At 45.0% G+C, this 18,617-nt stretch overlaps 1 pseudogene; it reads left to right on the forward strand.

Annotated features, from left to right (window-relative positions):
- The first annotated feature begins 223 nt into the window (after positions 1–223).
- LOC136650160 (5S ribosomal RNA) lies at positions 224–342 on the forward strand (annotated as a pseudogene).
- The last annotated feature ends 18,275 nt before the right edge of the window (positions 343–18,617 follow it).

The following is an 18,617-nucleotide window of genomic DNA, read 5'->3' on the forward strand; positions in this document are numbered from 1 at the left end:
CCTGGCATATGTCTCCCACCCACAAACAGGACCATGATTGTTCCTCCTTAGCTCTTAAGGCAGTACAGCAGCTCAACCATCAGACCACACCTCCTGCCTATGCAGTTAGTATCTCCCCTCTGCTATGGGTGCTGGGTGCCAACTCATAATAGATGTGCCATGGTTATCAACAGAGGTTCAATCCAGGACCATTGATCTCCTGAGAACATTTGCAAAGTTAGATCACTAATGAAATTTCACCCTGCACATGCCCGATCTCGTCTGATCTCGGAAGCTAAGCAGGGTCAGGCCTGGTTAGTACTTGAATGGGAGACCGCCGGGGAATACCGGGTGCTGTAGGCTTATACCATAGTCTTTTGAGACTGAAGGTTGCCAACCAGGTTATTTCACAAAAATGAGATAGTAATTTGAAATGAACATTTTAGCTATGTTAGCTGCAAACACCTCCACACACCAAGACATGCAAGATTTAGAATAATCACGTACTTTTATAAGTTCACAATCTACATTTCTCTGAAAATGTCAAAATTATTGGTTTGTGCAAGCTTTTCTAGGTCATGGGTGAATCATCTTTGTAGGCATCGATTAAGATAATACAAAGCAAGCAAAATAAAAGAAAAATCAGGAGAGGAGTGCTTAATGCATGGGGCTATTTAGAAAAGGATGTGCTTTCAAGGTTTCTTTTCTATATTTTCATTCCATAATAAAATGCAGCTCAAAAATGTGCAGAACATTTATAACAGAAGTTTCAAAGAACAGTTTTCTACATATTGTGAAAACACAAAGAGGAGGCATTGAATTGTGTTATATAAAGTGTGACCTACATTTGAAAACCTTCATGAACAGTTATTCAACCAGGTGCAGGTATCTAGCTTGAGCCAAGCTTCTGTGCCAATTCAACTTGCTAAGAGTCCTCCAAAACATCCCCCCATTAATTTGTAAGAAGATACTTGTGCCTAGCTCTGCTCAGAGAGGTTGTTCTAAAATGTCACGTTTAGGAGGATGTTCTGACCTCCTAAAGTTCAGTATGGGGACACTGTTCCTGAGCACTCGCTTTTAAGGAAAAGGAGACCTGAACACACTCTAAGGGCACAATCCTAACCCATGTTCCGGCACTGACATAAGGGTAATGCAGCTCCTAGGTAAGGAAACAAACATTCCCTTGCTTTGAGGTGACCTCCATGAGTGTCCCCCAACTGCAGGATGTAGCACATGTCCCATTGGCACAGCTATGCCAGTGCTGGAAAGTGGGTTAGGATTTGGGCCTAAGGTATTCTTATTTAGAAATACTTTCAGGTAGCTAAGCGTCTGTTCATGACACAGAAATGTTGGCGCAAACTCAATGGATTTGCTTTCCACCAAAAGCCACTGCTGAGGCTTGGGGAACTCTGAGCTTGGAGCTTTTTCTTTGGATGACACATCCCTACATTTTCCCAAAACTCTGTTTAATTGAATGAAAAGTTTCAAGAAAAAAAGATTTTTCAACAGAATCTTTAAGTCAATTTCCTTAAATGCTGATGCCTCTACTACGAACAGTTTTTGCCATTTTTTTTCAGTCTTGCCTCCGTATCCCTCATAAAAACAATTACCATAATGCAGAGATTTTCAACTTATTTTCATTTCATGGCACACTGGCAAGGCGCTCAGATTGTCAAGGCACACCATCAGGTTTTTGACAATTGCCATGGCACACCATGCTGTCAGTGGGGGGCTCATATCTTCCATTGGCCCTACCAGTAAATGACCTTCTCCCAAATTTCTGTGGCACACCTGTGGACCACTCATGGCACACCAATGTGCCATGGCACAGTGGTTGAAAATGGCTGCCATAATGCTTTGCTGTCACTGATGGTTTCATATTGGGCAGGGTTTTCTTATGAAGGCCTACTGACAAAGGCAACTTATCACTAGACTTTATTCTACTGTATTACAGTTGCAACTGGTTCTATGGGTGTTCCTACTGCCAATTCTTTGACTCCTGCTATTATAAATACTGTCAGGTGCAGTATATTGGCAAATCATTTTTGGTTGGTAGTGCTGGTGCTTAAGCATCCATTCTGCACTAAAAAAAATTCTTGTGGGTCACTGTGATGGCACTGCAACAGCCCGAATATCATAGTACTTTGCAGTTGTACCTTTGCATCTTGAGCATATCTTTGCTGGCTCACAGGATTGGGTCATTAGATGCTACCAAGTAAAGAGGGAACAACAGTTTTCTTTCTTCTATTGATCTAGACAAATATTTCCGTTTAGCCCCAAGCCTTCCAAAAGGGCTTTGATTTATCTACACCGCTTACAGTAAAGCTGGATCACTCTCTTAAAACTCATGTGAAATAATCAAGAAAAAATTGCTTGTGGATAACGGTGTAGGTTAAATAGATGTTCTTGTGGATGTCATTCACTGCTCCTCTCCAGGTGTCAAACACCTATACAAGTAGCTAGCTCCAATATTGCTAACTGAGCAAGCGATCCACAGTGATGAGTTTATTTAGAAAACTGGCAAATGAAAACCGGTTCCAGTTTTTCAGAGGCAAAATGTTATGGGCTGTGCATGGTTGCCACTGAAAGCAGCAACCCTGATTTCCCTCCTCCTCTGTTCTGTAACTTCTACAGTTGTATGATGTGATATAATTACCCACGCACCCACCAAATAAGACACTAGAATGGAGCTTTGGGAGTTGACTGGGGCAATTTATTGATTTTAAACTGCAGCAGGAAAAAGGGGGGCAGCATATAATTAACCCCACCCCCAAGCATGCAGGGACCTATGAAGGGGGAAATGATCCTGGTCATCTACCTCCCCCCAAATTTCTCAAGGGCGAACCACCCGACTCGAGGCTGCCTTTGGTCATCATGTTGAGACGGCCTGTCAACATTGCCCCTGAAGGTTTCAAGGCAGCTGGATGGCTCGTCTCAAAGGACGAACCTTGTCCAACCTCGCAGGTCCAGCCAAGGGGCTAGCCAGCCTGCCTTATCAAGCTGGTCAGGCATCATGTGAGTGGTACTGGCTCACCTCCGGACCTTGCTGCCTTGGATGGACATTGAGATATACCTACCTACCTGTACACGCTTCACACCAAGTAACCGTGTGACCACAACTAATTATAACACATGGACATTGTCCCAACGAAATATGAATCTGGGGTAGGCAAAAAAAAACCGTCAACCACAGCCAATCAAAACGACAGGAAAAAATTCCTACCCAGCCCGAGAAACATGACCAGCTAATCTCAGACTGTGCAAAGGGTGGGAGGGATGGCACCGCTGCTCCCTGTCTGAACTTGGTCAGGAGAAAGTGCACTCAACTCTCAATTCTGCCCTCACAATTGGAAGGCCAATGAGGAAGCTCATCCTAGCCTGGCTGCACAAGGCGTGGCGTGGCAATTGGCCCCTAGCACTGAGAGTGCTAACAGCTTTTACATGCCTGGTTTTCCCAATTCCTCCACAACTCCGCTGGCTGCTGGGAATCACACCAAGGAATTTATTGGAGGGCAACCTTGCCTCATCTCCTTCTGGGCATGAGGCAAGAAGAGAAGGTGAGGTGTTTTGATTGCAGGGACAACTGTGGGCAGGAACTCTGTATGCTGTTTGAGCTGGAGTTTCATTCAGTTTTGTTTGGAATTGTAACCTCAATCGTCCATGTGAAAGATCAGTGTAGAAGTAGCTTAGAGGTTCCCAAACTGACTGTGTTCATGGTGCCCTGCAGTTATAAAACTCTGTCACAGTGGTGCCACCTCCTGGCTCTTCCAGATGCTGCCCTCTTCACGTGAGATCTCATGAGATCTTGAGCAATCTCACATGATTCAAGATAGTGGCACCCAGGACAGCCAGTAAGAAGGGGCTGCTGGGGACGTATTGTGGTGCCCCTGTGAGTTTGCCATGGTGCCCAAGAGCATAGCGGTGCACGGTTTGGGAATCACTGGATTAGCCATTTACCTTTAGAAGTTGAGGCAAGGATTTTGATTGAAGAATTGTTTTTGTATGATTTTGTTTGTGTGTGTATTTGCCTGCTTCAGATAAAGGAACCAGTATGGTGTAGGTTAGTCAGAATTGATAAATGGTAGTGTGGTCGAGGAAGCTGGAGAAAAGGCAATATGGTGTGCACACAAGATCAATCTCCAAAGGCTATTCAGCTCAGGGATGTTGGATGGGACCTTGAGCAATGGGTGCAAAGTCTACTTCAAAGACTGGTTGAAGTTCTGGGATAGATGATGCAGGTACTTCTTGTGCAGGGGTGGCAGGTGAGGCAGAACTGCCCGTTGTTGTCTGTGGGAAAGCGCTGAAGCTGCCCCACCTGCTTACACCTGAGGAGGCTCTCCTTACATCTGCTTTCTCAGGTGTAAGGAAAGCCTCATCAGGTGTAAGTGGGTAGGACAGCTGTGGTGCTTTTCCATGGACTACAATGGGGCAGTTCTGCCTCAACTGCTGTTTGCGTACCAAATGTCCCTGAGATGATGCAACTCTATCTTGACTCTTTCAGGGACTGGTGGTAATAAGGATTCTAAGGAGATGATACACAGCTTTGAAGCAGTTTGGGAACACCCAAAAAAAAAAAAAAAAAAAAAAACAACTGGAAGACATGTTTGAGGTAGCCAACTTGTTTCCCCTAGCCAAGGAAACTACACTGAAAAGGGAGTCCAAACTAACAGGATATAGTAAAATCCATTGCAGTTCTTGCTACTATCAAATAAAGGTTTGTTCATTTATACTCGTATTCTAAATCTAAAACCTTTTCTCATGTCTTTTTGGGTATGCGGGCGAACTTGTGAGGCAGTAACATCTTCTCACTCATACTGACAGCATGATTTATGGGTTCCACATTTTTGCTAGGTACCATGCATGCTCCACAATGTCCAATGTTTGGCCAAAGAACCCCTCAATACACACATTCCTTCATTAGAAACTGTGATTTTTTTTTTTTTTTTTGGCAATTTCTTACTAAGAGTTGTTTTTCCACACTGAAGCTGCTCATTACTTTTGATTAAAAACATAACTCACATGATCTATTTTTATTTCCCAACTGGATAATTACATTTCCAATGTGAATCACTTGCCAGGATCACATCTGATGCACTTAATTTAAATTGTACTGGCTTTGCCACTCGAGTGTTTAGCAGAATGCTTTGATCAAACAAGTCAAAAGAGGAAATAAACTGTGATAAATAGATGCCGTCACATGTTTCTTCCAATATCTTGTTGTGCAGAGGCATGCGAACATGTGTGCTTGTTTCAGATGATTGTAAACTAATAGTATGGAGGCCTGGAGGCCTGATCTGGTCTGCAAGATGATTCATCAGTTGGCTCATTTGTCAAAGGTGTGTGCTGTAACCAGTGGGGAGGGCAGAGCAAGAGGCTTTTGGAAGCCTCTGAAAGCCTCCCTGCCAGCAATGGATCTCTTCAGACCTGTGCCAGCTCTTTCAAATATTGACAGGATAACCACTGAAACTTGTCCAAAGCAAGGGCAGATCTACTGTGGAACTAATGATGCTTAAATTTCAGGGCCCCAGAAGTGATTTTAGTCCTCATTGCTTAAAAAGTTTGGGTATACTGTATGAGAAGGAGTTTTAAAAAAATAATAATATAGTGTAATAGTTACACTACTCAAACTGATTAATTTTTTGTTGTACATATTTCAATATTCCCAAAGTTTGAGACTCAGTAGCAGAGATGTTTTAAAGCTGGAGTGTCATGGTAAGTTGGCTGCTCTGGAACAACCCCAATGAAGAAAACGGTGGCGACCCAAACCTTGTTGCTGATTGCAAAGGGCCTCCATAACACTTCAAGTTTCAGGGCCCCCAAAATGTAGGTTCGCCATTGGTCCGAAGGCCTCTACTATGAAAGTTGTTGTTGATGATGATGATGATGATGAATATTTATATATCACTACAGTTGACAAAATAAAACCAGTCCATGGATCCCTGCTACAAAGAGCTCATAATCAGAAGAAGAAGAAGAAGAAGAAGAAGCAGCCGCCGCCGCCACCGCCGCCATCAGAAATGATGCCATGCTGGGTTGAAGGTGGAGAGTTGTTCTCCCCCTGCTAAATATATGACGGCACCACTTTAAAAGGTTTCTCCTTGCCCAGCATCTCTTTCAAGGTGCCTCTTGAAAAGAGGCACACCCTTTATTTCTAGCTCTTATTGAACATTGGATGGTAAGCTCATTCTGATATGTACTATCATGCACACTCCAGTGGTCCATGATAATTGGCACCTGGCTGTTTTTGGCAGCTGGACCGCTAGTTTCAAAGGGTCAAGAGAGGGCCCCGTATTAGAGAACCTAGGGCCTGCTTACACAAGAATACTCAAATCCTGTGTTTTTCGAAGTACTTAGAGTGCTAGGGTTTTCTGCTAACTTAGGCCTTGCATCCCATGAGACATTTCAAGGAACTAAAGTTCGAATGAGCAGATTCAGGAGGTCTGGTCTAGAGGGTAGAGCCTCCATCTGCCTGAAGATAACATCCACAAGGTTGCCATTTCAAGGCCACTGGCACTGTGCGACCTTGAAGCAGCTGAAGCCGAGCTATTTCCATCTGCTCTGAGTGTGGGAGGATGGAGGCCAGAATGTGAAGCCAGATCGGAATGAAACACCTGAATGTAGTGGTTCTTGAAAGAAAGAACCTTCTTTCAATTGTAAAAATCCCTATTTAATAAGGGATTTAAGTAAGCCTGCCTATGTAAACCGCCTTGAATAAAGTCTTGAATAAAGACCAAGAAAGGCAGTATATAAATACCAGTTGTTGTTGTTGTTGTTGTTGTTGTTCAGCAGCCTCTCTGAGGTTTGCACTCCTCTTTGCAAAACAGAAACAGCCAGGAACAAGAGAGAATATTGGATCTGGATCCGGGACTGCAGCTATGTGAAAATACCAGAAACAGAGAGGATTGACTCAGTTAGAGAAATTTCTCACAAAACCAAAGGCTGCTTGGTGCACAAAGGCTTCTCATGGTCATCAGTGAAAGCTACATGTAAGTAAGGGTTGAATTATAAATAGCTTTTGCATCTTTGCAGTATCTTGGTCTGCCTGGATGTGGATCTCATTTGCACAAAATAGTGTTTTTGTTGGAGAGGCAACAGCATGTGAGTGAGATTTATACATCAGCAATAGGTATATGTAAATGTTGACCTCCACCAGTAGGAGGAGTTTGTTTGCTTAAAGGTTTGCAGATTGCTTCTCTTCCTGTATGTGGTTAACTTCTGGTTGACTTCTTTTCCCCCTCTTGTTCTGCTTATGGAACAATCGTTCACTTTCACTCTGTGCTGTGTTAAAAGTTCTTAGCAGAACTCAACTTTGCTCTGGATGGGACTGATTGATTCCCTCATTCTGTCTCACAGTTTTATTGTCCAAGCTAGTGAATAACTTAGGGTTGAAAAGATGCTCAGTGCAGATGATCACTGAGCATTCTGAGCTGAATAAATCTGTGTTCTGAGCAAAGCAATTACAAACCTCACTGATATTGCTGCACAAAATGTCATGGCCAGAAAGTACCACATCATCTGTGACTTTTACATGGTGGTATCAGACATTGATAGGAGTGACCCAGGATATTTTGGTACCCGAGGGAGAATATCAAAAAGGTGCAGCCCCCTTCTTTAGATAATATATATATATTAAATATACCTCAGTGTTTGTGTATTTGCTTTGCATGTGTAGATGGTCCCAGATTTAGGCCCTACCATTGAAAGGGTCTTCATCTCCACCTGAGATTCCAGAGAGCTGCTGCCAGTCAGGGTTTGAAATATTGTAATAGTAGTAGTAGTAGTAGTAGTAGTAGTAGTAGTAGTAATGCTGTTATTAGGAACTTTTTATGAACATGAAGATGTAGTTAGTGGTTAGTGGAATACGGAAGAATAAGAACATAAGTACATAAGAAGAGCCCAGCTGGATCAGGCCAAAGGCTCATCTAGCCCAACTTCCTGTATCTCACAGTGGCCCACCTCAGGGAGCCCACAAGACAAGATACCTGCATCCTGGTGCCCTCCCTTGCATCTGGCATTCTGAGGTAATATCCGGAACACCTAACAGTGCAATCCTAACTCGTCACTGAGCCATCCCTGCGTCTGCTTCAAGTGTCACAAACATGCCATAAAGCATGTTCGGGGCTCCTTGTGAGCTGACAGCACTAGCCTAATGGCCTGTGCCGACCTGCCAGCGGTGTATCCTGGAGTAACACTGTTGTGCCACAGCTCCTCCCCACTGGGCCTTGTGCCCGCTTAAGGCTGATTAGTTTCCCTTGTTAAACTCACAAGTGCAGCAAGCAAAAGTCAGAGTCAGGTCCCAGTCCAATAAATGCAGATTGTCAACTCACAGTCCAAAGTCAATATGCCGGGTCACAGTCCAAGGTCAAAATCCAGGTAAGCCAGGTCAGGTCAGGTCAGGTCAGGTCTCCTCTGGGTCAGGTAGCGTCTCCCTCTTGGTCAGGGTAGCCTTTGGTCCTTCTGAAGCTGCCTTTTATCCTTGGATGTCTCATAATCCAAAATGCAGCTCAGCTGTGAGCTACCTTGTTAAGTCCAAATTAGGCTCAGCTGAGCCATCTCTTCAGTCCATGTCCATTCAAAGTCCCATCACGGTCAACTGAAGCTCAGGTGTCCATCAGAGTCCCATTGGCCTTGATTGATTACAGCTGTGGAGCCAGCCCTGCCCTTCCCAGAGCTGTCAACCAGCTGTCAAAACATGGAATCGCTGTAAACACCACATCATCCACCTGATGATCTTCTGATCTTCCATTACAAGCACTGGCCAGCACAGGTAAGATCATGCCAGGCAGCACAGAGAGTGGGAGAGGGTGGGGCGAGGGCCTTTTGGAGGCAGGGAGGTGGCGTATTTGTGTGTGTGGGGTGTAACAGGAGCAGGTCAGGCTCAAGAGGGTGCAAGATCAGCAGAGCAAGCCTCTGCTTTAACTTAACCACCTCTCCTGGCCTGCCTGGCATTACACAGGGCTTCCTGGATTTGTGCCAGCTAAATAGCCAGCAAGGATCTGAGAAGCCCTATAGGGACAGCTGAGGCTTTAATTGGGGTAAGATGAAATATATCCCCTTACCCGGAGGAGACCTCCAGCCATCTCCTGAGCTGCACTGGATGCAGTGTAGGTCATGCAGCCCTGCTGTGCCAAAACAGTTTAGGATTGAGCTGCCCGACACATAACGTTGCGACTGATTTCACAATAGCATGAAATAAGATATCCAAATACCATTTAAATTCACCCATTAACAAAAGTGAAATCATTAAGGATTCCAATTTCTTATTTCTAATTTGAGAAAGCTAGATAGAGCAGAAATCAGATCCATTAAAATCAATGGGGGATATTACATTGATTTCAATGGGATGTGGACTGCATCAATAAAACTTAGCGATAAAAATTAGCGATGCCTCAGTCAAATTACCATCTGCACTACCCATAAAAACTGTTGGCTGTAGAGACAAAAAGCCATTGCAACATGATGTCTAAAAATGCACCGGGGAAGTAAGTATCGCAAAGTGTGAATTGTTCCTAGTGTATGGGGTACTGATTTCAATTAAGGAAGGGATATCATTAGAAAGATTTAAGGCATTCTTAAATATGTATAAGGATGAAGTGAGCTTACTGGCAGTGGACAGAGTTATTATGTTCAATTCAAAATTAAATTACCAGCTCTAACTTCAATAATAGAAGGATATGATTAGGAAATTAAAACAACAACAACAGCAACACTAGATTGTTAGGAGGAATGAGTATATGGTACACAATTCTCCCCAAATTTTATTGAAAAGAAGGAGGGGGGTGGGGAAGAAAGCTGTCATCTATATTGCTCATAAGTTGAAACACAGTATAATAAAACTGCTGTGCAACATCATCTACCCCAATGCCTAGTACCAGGCATGATTCAACAGTACTGACAGGCCCAAAGGCAGAATGTGTACTAACAACAGACTGAGGAGGCCAGGGAAAGCTCTACAATGCGAGACAACACCACAAAAAATACAAGCAGTCTAATATGTTTGTTAAAGTGACTAACAGCCCAATCCTAACCAATTTTCTAGTGCCAGTGCAGCCACAATGCAGCCCCAAGGTAAGGGAACAAACATTTCCTTATCTTGAGGAGGTCTCCGTGACTGCCCCTCAACTACAGATTGTAGTGTGTGCCCTGTTGGTAGGGCTGCATTGGTGCTGGAAAGTTGGTTAGGATTGGGCTGTAAGGCTGCAGTCCTATCCTCACTTACCTGGAAAGTAAGACCCATTGCCTATAATTGCCTTACTTCTTAATAGACATGCATAGGATTGGGCTCTTAGAGCCCAATTCCCCCTCCTCACTGTTGTAGCTGTACCAAAAAAAAGGAGTATAATGTATCCAGCAGGGGAGGAAATGGGAGGCTTCTGAAGGGAAAGAATCCTTACCCCTCTGTAAGCCTCCCATTCCACAAAAAGTCTCCTTGGGACCTGTGCAAGCTCTTTAGCTGGTGCAAATCTGACGACAGAAAGATGGAAGGTGATCCATCGTATTGATGGAGGATGCTGATGGAGGGGATCCAGTGTACTTTATCGCCTCTAGATCCATCCCTGCTTCAGCCCCCATCTCCATTCCTCCCCCTACCAACCCGGTTTTGCCCTTCCTGCCACTGCCTTACCTGCTCTGGCAGCCCCAGTGGGGTCCAGTGATGGATATATTGGCAGCCATGTGCTGTTGGCAGCTATTTTTGTGACTCTGTTCCACCGTCACAAAGTATTCTGGCAGGCAGCCCAATCCAGCATAGCATTGGTTGTGCCTGTATGAAAGAACTGAGAGCAGATACACTACATGTGGGTAGAATATTGCCAGTATGTTGCTTCTTTATATCTCTGTAAGTAGCAGACCTTGAGGTTTGAGGCTTGAACCCTTCTACTGCAGGCACAAACTGCAGTACCATTCCAATAGTCCATAGCAGAAGAAGACGAGGACAAGTATTACCATCAGATGTGTAGTAAAGAAGGACTGCATTGGAAAAATGATTTACAAGCTTTTTACATTATTGTGAGGCACAAAAGAAGTAAACATCAATGTGTCATGTTTCCATCATATCTGCTGTGACTGAGTCTTCTCTAATTCTCCATTACACTTCTGCCCCTCAGGGCTGTTCCGGTGACATCCTTTCCTTCACAAATTTCATTCCCCAAAGCCAAGACATTGCCTTGGTATCCTGCCTGTGCAATTTTCCTCCATCTTCTCTGTTCAGTTATTTAAGAATTGCTTAAATAAATTGAAATGTCTAGCATGCACATGTCAAGCAATTCCATTCAATTCCAGTTTACTAATATGATATAAAAGCTGGCATGTTGCTACACACTTTCTAATTGCTTGATGTACTAATTCAAAACATGTTATCCCAGAACAGAAAAGCAAAATCTTTACTGCATGCTAAAGATTTCCAAATGATGAAAGAGAGAGATGGCCAAAGACCCAAAATATGTTGGTCTATTTAAATATATAACAGCCTAATCCTAACTCACGTTGGAATGGGGAGGCTGGCTGGCCTGCCCCATTTCCAGAGTGGGGTTGGGACTGCCTATGGCTCAGCCCTGGGCAAGAGGAATGCATTCCCCTTACCCCAGGTGATGCTGCAGCAGCCCCAATGGGGTTACTCAGATCTGCACCACATAAAGAGATGGTGCAGATCTGAGCAGCCTAGAACTGTACCTAGTTGCCTAGGAGTGGGGTCGGAATCTGGCCTAATTGCCAGATCCTAGCCCCAGCCTCGCTCTGCCCAAGCCTGTTCCAGGCCCACCTGACACCTGCCCTCCCCCACCACAGAATGCCTCTGTTTCACCCTTTGCTGCCCATCCCCCAACCTCCTAAAGCCCCCACCCCAGACTGACTCGACCAGCGTGGCCTTACGTTTGCGCTGAGTCTGTGGGGCCCAGCTTGGCCTCTCTCCTCTCTTGGTGGTGCACAACACCTCCAGTCTGGCACAAGGGACTTGCTCTGGCCCAAGGGCCATTTTGGATTGTGCCCTAAATAACTTTATAGAGCACTTTCCTGATAGATTTGGCTTAGCCAAGTCCATAGTTATCTGTCTAGTTTCTGTGGAACCTGAGCATTCCTCAGAAGTAAATCAGAGCTCTTGAATAAGACTGTCAGTAACAGTATACAGGCGGATGAGGCCCAACATGCCCCGATGGCATTCAGCCTGCACAAATCAAATGCAAGTTGTAGAATGCACCTAGAATCTTTTGCAATGCATAGAGGGGTCTGTTGCAGACATGCAAAGATTCCTCATCAGATGAGTCTAGATGGAATGGGTTCCCTCAAGATAAAACTAGCTGGCTACGAAATCATAGGACTATCAATTCATAAAACATTTGAATCTGGCACAGGTCCCATGACAAGAGGAAAGACATTTGAGAAAGTATAAAAGAATGTCAGTGGAAGAAGATTTGAAACTAAACCAGGGAATTACAAATATCTTGGACTTACCATCAAGCTCTATTTTACATTTGGTTTGATGTCTTTAAAGATATGTCTCTGTTTATTCACCGTCATGAATTTAACAGAAAAGTGTTCAATGTTTGACAAGCGATAAAAAAAAAAGAAAAGTGTGCAAATCAGGAGAAAAAGTTTATCTTGAAGTTGCTTTCTTTGTCTTCTAAAGAACCCAACCCCACTGTTTAAGCCTGTCTTCAAGAAAAAAAGACCCACCCTTATTGTGACAAGAACTGTAAAACCTCCACCTTTTTCTCACTTTCTAGTCTCTCCCCACTGCACTGACTAAGCAACATCTCCTGTTCTCTCCTCCCCAGTAGGCTTTGCTCTTCTGGGTATTGTTCAGAGTGGTGAAGGATGAGTCAAGTCATAATGGGAGGAGATCTTTTGAAATTTATAAAAAGCGAGAAACAAAAAAGAATTCTAAAGAAGGAAACAGAAAATGAAAAGAGTGGGGGGATGTTACCAAGGAACAATAACAAGAAAGAAACCAACCCTTGGTATGAAATGATTAATTTTGTGACTTTTTTATTAGCTTGTATATATAGAAATAAATTACTGTTAAACCAACAGAGTGAACTCACTCTGCGCTTCAAGAGTAGGTTGTCACATTTATATGTACCAGAACTCAGAGAATTGCTTCAAATGGCTTCCAGTGTCACGTCAAACCATTTATTCCAGTGGTTCTCAAACTTTTAGCACTGGGACCCATTTTTTAGAATGAGAATCTGTCAGGACCCACTGGAAGTGATGTCATGACCGGAAGTGACATCATCAAGCAGGAAAATGTTTAACAATCCTAGGTTGCAGTCCTACCCATTGTACTATCATTGTTAAAAACATATACATAGTATCCTGATAAAAGTATAGATGTGTAACATTTCCCCAAATGCAGTCACACACCAGGGCAGCATCAAGTCTAATATATTAAAAAATAAAATATTGAAATGAATGGGGACCCACCTGAAATTGGCTCGCAACCCACCTACTGGGTCCCGACCCACACTTTGGGAAACACTGCACTATACTCTTAGCTAATTGATTGATTTTAACCTACCTTTCCTCTTAAAACAAGCACAAAGCACCCTACAATAAAACATTACCATCAAAAAGCAACAACACATGCTGGGCCTGTTCAGACAATATGTCTGAATCAGCACTGAATCATCATGCTTAGGAACATGAATGTATACATACTGTTCTTTTGCTCATAGTTAATTTGGATTAGCACAGCAGTCCCTAAACTTACTGTGGTCGCAGTGCCCTTCTTTTGCGGCACCTTCCCAGCTCTCCCCATTGCTGCCTTCTTGGATTGTGCAAAATCTTGTGCAATCCAAGATGGCTGTACCCGGGAGAGCTGGGAAGAAGAGGCCACCAGGAACATCCCATGGAACCCCTCCGAGTTTGCTCTAGTGACTGAGAGTGCATGGCACATAGTCTGGGAACCACTGGATTTGTAGTTTGGATGAATCATGGAATTATGAAAAGTGGAACAGTGAGCTGGGAGAGGCATTTCTTATTGTCAGAAATGGCCCAATATAAAATGCAAGAAACATTATAATTCAATATGAAAGCAGCATTCTACAGTCTCTATTATTTGTTCTGTGATGAGATGGAGTAGAATAGAAACTTGAATAAATTAACAGATGTACCAATGCCACTGTGGGAACCTACCTAGCATACAATCAGGTGGGGTTTTTGTGTGTGTGGGTGTGTGGGGGGGGGGTTCAGTTCAGGGCTTAGCCACAAGGGTTTACCACAGCACTGACAAAATGGGATGATGAGAAAAAAGCAGTCTGCTTCTTCCTTTGATGATTTTTGGTAAGATAAAGGGTGGGCCGGCCCCATGTCATAACCACATGTGGACAGGCCCTTTTTCTGCCGCTGTGCTTTAGCTTGTTTCTAATGCGCTTTGATATGACTACCTACCCCTTACAGCCAGTGAAACTGGCTTACAAAAAAAAAAAAAGTAAAAACCTGGATATCACCATGGAAAGCAGCACAAAGTAAATGTAGAACAATGCAACAGTACAAAGTAGCATCCAATCTGGCAACATTACAAATGGTTTGCCAGTCATTAAGTTGCAAACTTTCATCATGGCCAAATGAAAGCAATAGGCTAACTACCAGACTCAATGAATATAGCCTAGAAGGCAGGCAGGTTTCTTTTGCCAGGTTCTGCCATCCATATAAAGTGGGGCTAGTTGGAAAACAAGCAAGGCCTTAGAGCCCTAAGCAAACATGCCTTCCCAAGATGGGGAACCCAGAGGGAGCCGTCAGTCATACAAAGTGGGACCACTTTCCTCACCACTTGGCATGATAGTTGATGTAGTGGTTACTTGCACATCTTAATAAGTTGCCATGACAAATGATCAGATACATGATAACAGTTGTGGACCTCCCATTCAGTCTATGGGGCAAATGCACAGGGTGCAAGCCTCTAGGACCTCACGGAAGCCTCTCTGAGGCTTGCAGCAGGGTCGTAAACTGTGCTTCCAGTTTTCCAGAAGCACAGTTTATAGAATTGGGGAACGTTCCGGAGGCTTCCCCGATGCAGGCACAGGTCACGCGAGGCTCCTTGAACCTCAGGTGAGTGGGGGGGGGCAGATTTCTATGTGGGGGGGCACCATCGCGGACCTTTGATCCTGGGCACGGGGCTGGGAGGTCCACCACTGCATGATACCTGTTTTTGTTCTACACTTAGACCTTGGTTGTCCTTTAAAATTTTATTAGATAATGTCTTTTGCAGTGTGTTCTTGTTGACTGTGGGATCTTTCCATCTCTTCACCGTTTTGCTATTCAGTAACAGTTTAAATAACTCCCACATCCTGTTTTCCTTCTAAGTAAACTCTGTACAGTGGGGAGTTTGAACAAGTGGGATGTCTTCAATGATTAGCAATTTGAGATTGTGGGTAGAAGGGCTACAGAAAACAACAAGGAGATTCAATGATTTATTTTGCTATCTACGTAAATCTCAGGGAAAAATACCCAAGGAAAGACAGCTGAAAAGGAGGAAAGGTGGATCATTGATGAGTAAATAATTGATCTTAAAGTAAGGAGAAAATAAATAGCTATATATTTTTTTCTTTTTTTAAATGTTTAGGCTAGCATGTGAAGATAAAAAGAACTGATGATGATGATGATGATTAGCAATATTTATATACCACTTTTCAACCAGAGTAGTTCACAAAGCGGTTTATGTAATAAAATCAATCAGTCAATGGTTCCCTGTCCCCAAAGGGCTCACAATCTTAAAAAAAACAACAAAAAACAGAAGAGACACCAGCAACAACCACTAGAAAAGATGCTATGCTGGGGAGAAGGGGGGTAGTTGTTCTTCCCTTGCTAAATATAAGAGGACAAAGATGAATCAAATTTTGTACATACGAAACAGTTAAAAAGGCTTCCAGGTCTTATATGGTCCATCCTTATTCCAGAGCAAAGGTTTACTGTACTTGTCACTTTATATCAGTTTCAGACCAGGATCATGATCATTTCCCTCAATGGGAACATGAACTGCTCCTAGGGCAAAAAAAAAACCCATGATGATTACTGTCAGAGCAGAATACAAGAACACCAATGATCGATCTGCTAACTTGTTCTATTGCTGCTCCTATACCTATTCAGCTACTTTCCCTTGCACCCTTCCCAAACGACATTTCCCATGGTCAGATGTCGGAAGCCATGACAGTTCAGCATGTTTTAAATAGATTTCAATTTGTAGCATCCTCAAAGTAATGAGTGACTTTTCCTGTACTCTGTAAGACATTCCTGCAAGCTTGATGCATTTCTCGGTAGCTCATGCATCATCAGATGGCTAACTCCATATACCTTTTTCAATATTTTATTCAGATAAAAAAAATGTGGAGTTCTCTAGGTTTCAGAAACATGACGGAAATATTTGCTTATTTTAGAAATATTTATCATGGGAATATGTTGGAAGGCATTGGCGGTTTTTTAAAAAAATTAGTGCTCTCCAGAGGCAGTTTCTAGAAGGGACCATCAGGCCCAGCTGGGGAGACTGTTTGGCTGGGGGGTGGAGTCTGCAGGCCTGCCTGATTGCTCTCCTCCTCCTCTCTCCCCAGGTATTTCCAGCTTGCTGGGCTTGCCAGAGGCGCGAGCCTTTGGCGCGAGCCAAAGGGCTCTTGGCCCGTGGCTCTTAGCCTGGGGCTCGTGCCCGGAAGATCAGGTGCCCTCTCCATCAGCAGACCAACTAGCAGTAGTCGAATACCCTCCCTGTTGGTGGAGGCAGGGGAGAGAGGAGCAACAATTGTTTTTACAGCAGAGGATCCGCCTGCAGGCCAGTTTCGGAAGGCGGGCCTCGCCACATGTGTGTGCTCTTAGGAGGGAGCTCAGGGGAAGGGAAGGGTGCCACTATCAAGAGAGTGACGGGCCAGGGGAGATATGGCGGTGGGGGTCGGACAGGCCGTTACAGGAGAAGGAGAGTTAATCACAGGCAGATCATATCCCCTTCTGGTCCCTCCCCCAATTCTCGGATGCCAGGTGGTCTTGGCGGTGAGTCCCTGGATCTGAAGCTGCTACTTTTGAATGCCAGGTCGGTGAATAATAAGACCTGTATCATCCAGGATTTGATTCTGGATGAGAAAGCCGACCTGGTATGCATTACGGAGACCTGGCTGGACGTGGAGGGAGGCGTTAGTCTCTCTGAACTTTGTCCGCCAGGCTTCCAGGTGTTGCAGCAGCCAAGATTGCAGGGACGGGGAGGGGGAGTTGCAATGGTCTATCGTGAGTCCATCTCCCTCACCAGGTGCCCTGTCCAGCAGTCTGCTGGGTTCGAGTGCCTGCATGTTGTGTTGAGAGGACCGGACAGGATTGGGATTCTGTTGGTGTACCGCCTGCCCTGCTGCCCAACAGTCTCCCTGCCTGAGCTGACTGGAGTGATCTCGGGGGTGGCATTGAAGGCCCCCCGCCTGTTAGTGCTGGGGGACTTCAATGTTCATGCCGAGGCCCCTGCGGTAGGTGCAGCTCAGGATTTCATGGCTGCCATGACAACCATGGGCCTGTCCCAGAAGATCTTGGCCCCGACACATACTGCAGGACACGTGCTGGACCTGGTGTTTACAGCTGGGCACGGGGGCAGTGATCTGGATGTAGAGGAGATCAAGATCACTCCGTTGTCATGGACAGATCATTTCCTGGTAAGGTTTAGACTGGTTGCGACTTCCTACCTCTGCAGAGGCGGGGGACCATTTTCTATGGTCCGCCCCCGGAGGCTAATGGATCCTGAAGGTTTCCTGAGGGCTCTGGGGGATTTCCCCACTGCCAAGACTGGCGTCTCATCTGAGGCCCTGGTTGACCTCTGGAATGGGGAAATGTCCAGGGCAGTGGATGAGATTGCTCCGGAGCGACCTCTGCCACGTCGCAGACTCGGAGCGGCTCCTTGGTTCACTGAGGAGCTGCGACTGATGAAGCAGCAGGGCAGGCGTCTAGAGCGACGGTGGCAGAAAACTCGTGATGAATCCGATCGGACACGGAGTAGAGCTCATTACAGAGCCTACTCTGTGGCGGTGGTAGCAGCGAAGAAATCATTCTTCTCTGCTACCATTGCGTCTGCTGATAGCCGTCCGGCAGAGCTGTTCCGTGTGGTGCGGGGCCTCCTCCATCAGGCCCCGCCAGTGGACCAGGAGGAATACACGGTCAGCCGCTGTGACGTGTTTGCGCAACATTTTGCAGATAAAATCGATCGCATTCGTTACGACTTGGATGCCACATTGACAATGTCTGATGATGTCCCCCTGGCAACTGCTTGTCCAGTGTTGTGGGATTCTTTTCAGCTTGTGCAGCCTGAGGATGTGGACAGACTCCTTTGGAGTGTGAGGCCGTCTGCCTGCCTGTTTGACCCTTGCCCAGCTTGGCTGATAAGAGCTGCCCGGGGGGGACTGGCTGAGTGGACGGGGAGGGTGGTCAACTCTTCTTTGGGGGAGGGGACACTGCCGCTTGCTTTGAAGCGGGCGGTTGTTCGCCCCCTCCTGAAGAAGCCCTCCCTGGATTCCAATGTGTTGAACAACTATCGGCTAGTCTCCAACATCCCGTTTCTGGGCAAGGTAATTGAGCGGGTGGTGGCGGCCCAACTCCAGAGGGTCTTGGATGAAGCGGATTATCTGGATCCTTTTCAATCTGGTTTCAGGCCGGGCTTTGGGACGGAAACTGCCTTGGTCGCCTTG

This window comes from Tiliqua scincoides, chromosome 4 (genome assembly GCF_035046505.1).
Source record: "Tiliqua scincoides isolate rTilSci1 chromosome 4, rTilSci1.hap2, whole genome shotgun sequence".
NCBI classification, from domain to species: domain Eukaryota; kingdom Metazoa; phylum Chordata; class Lepidosauria; order Squamata; family Scincidae; genus Tiliqua; species Tiliqua scincoides.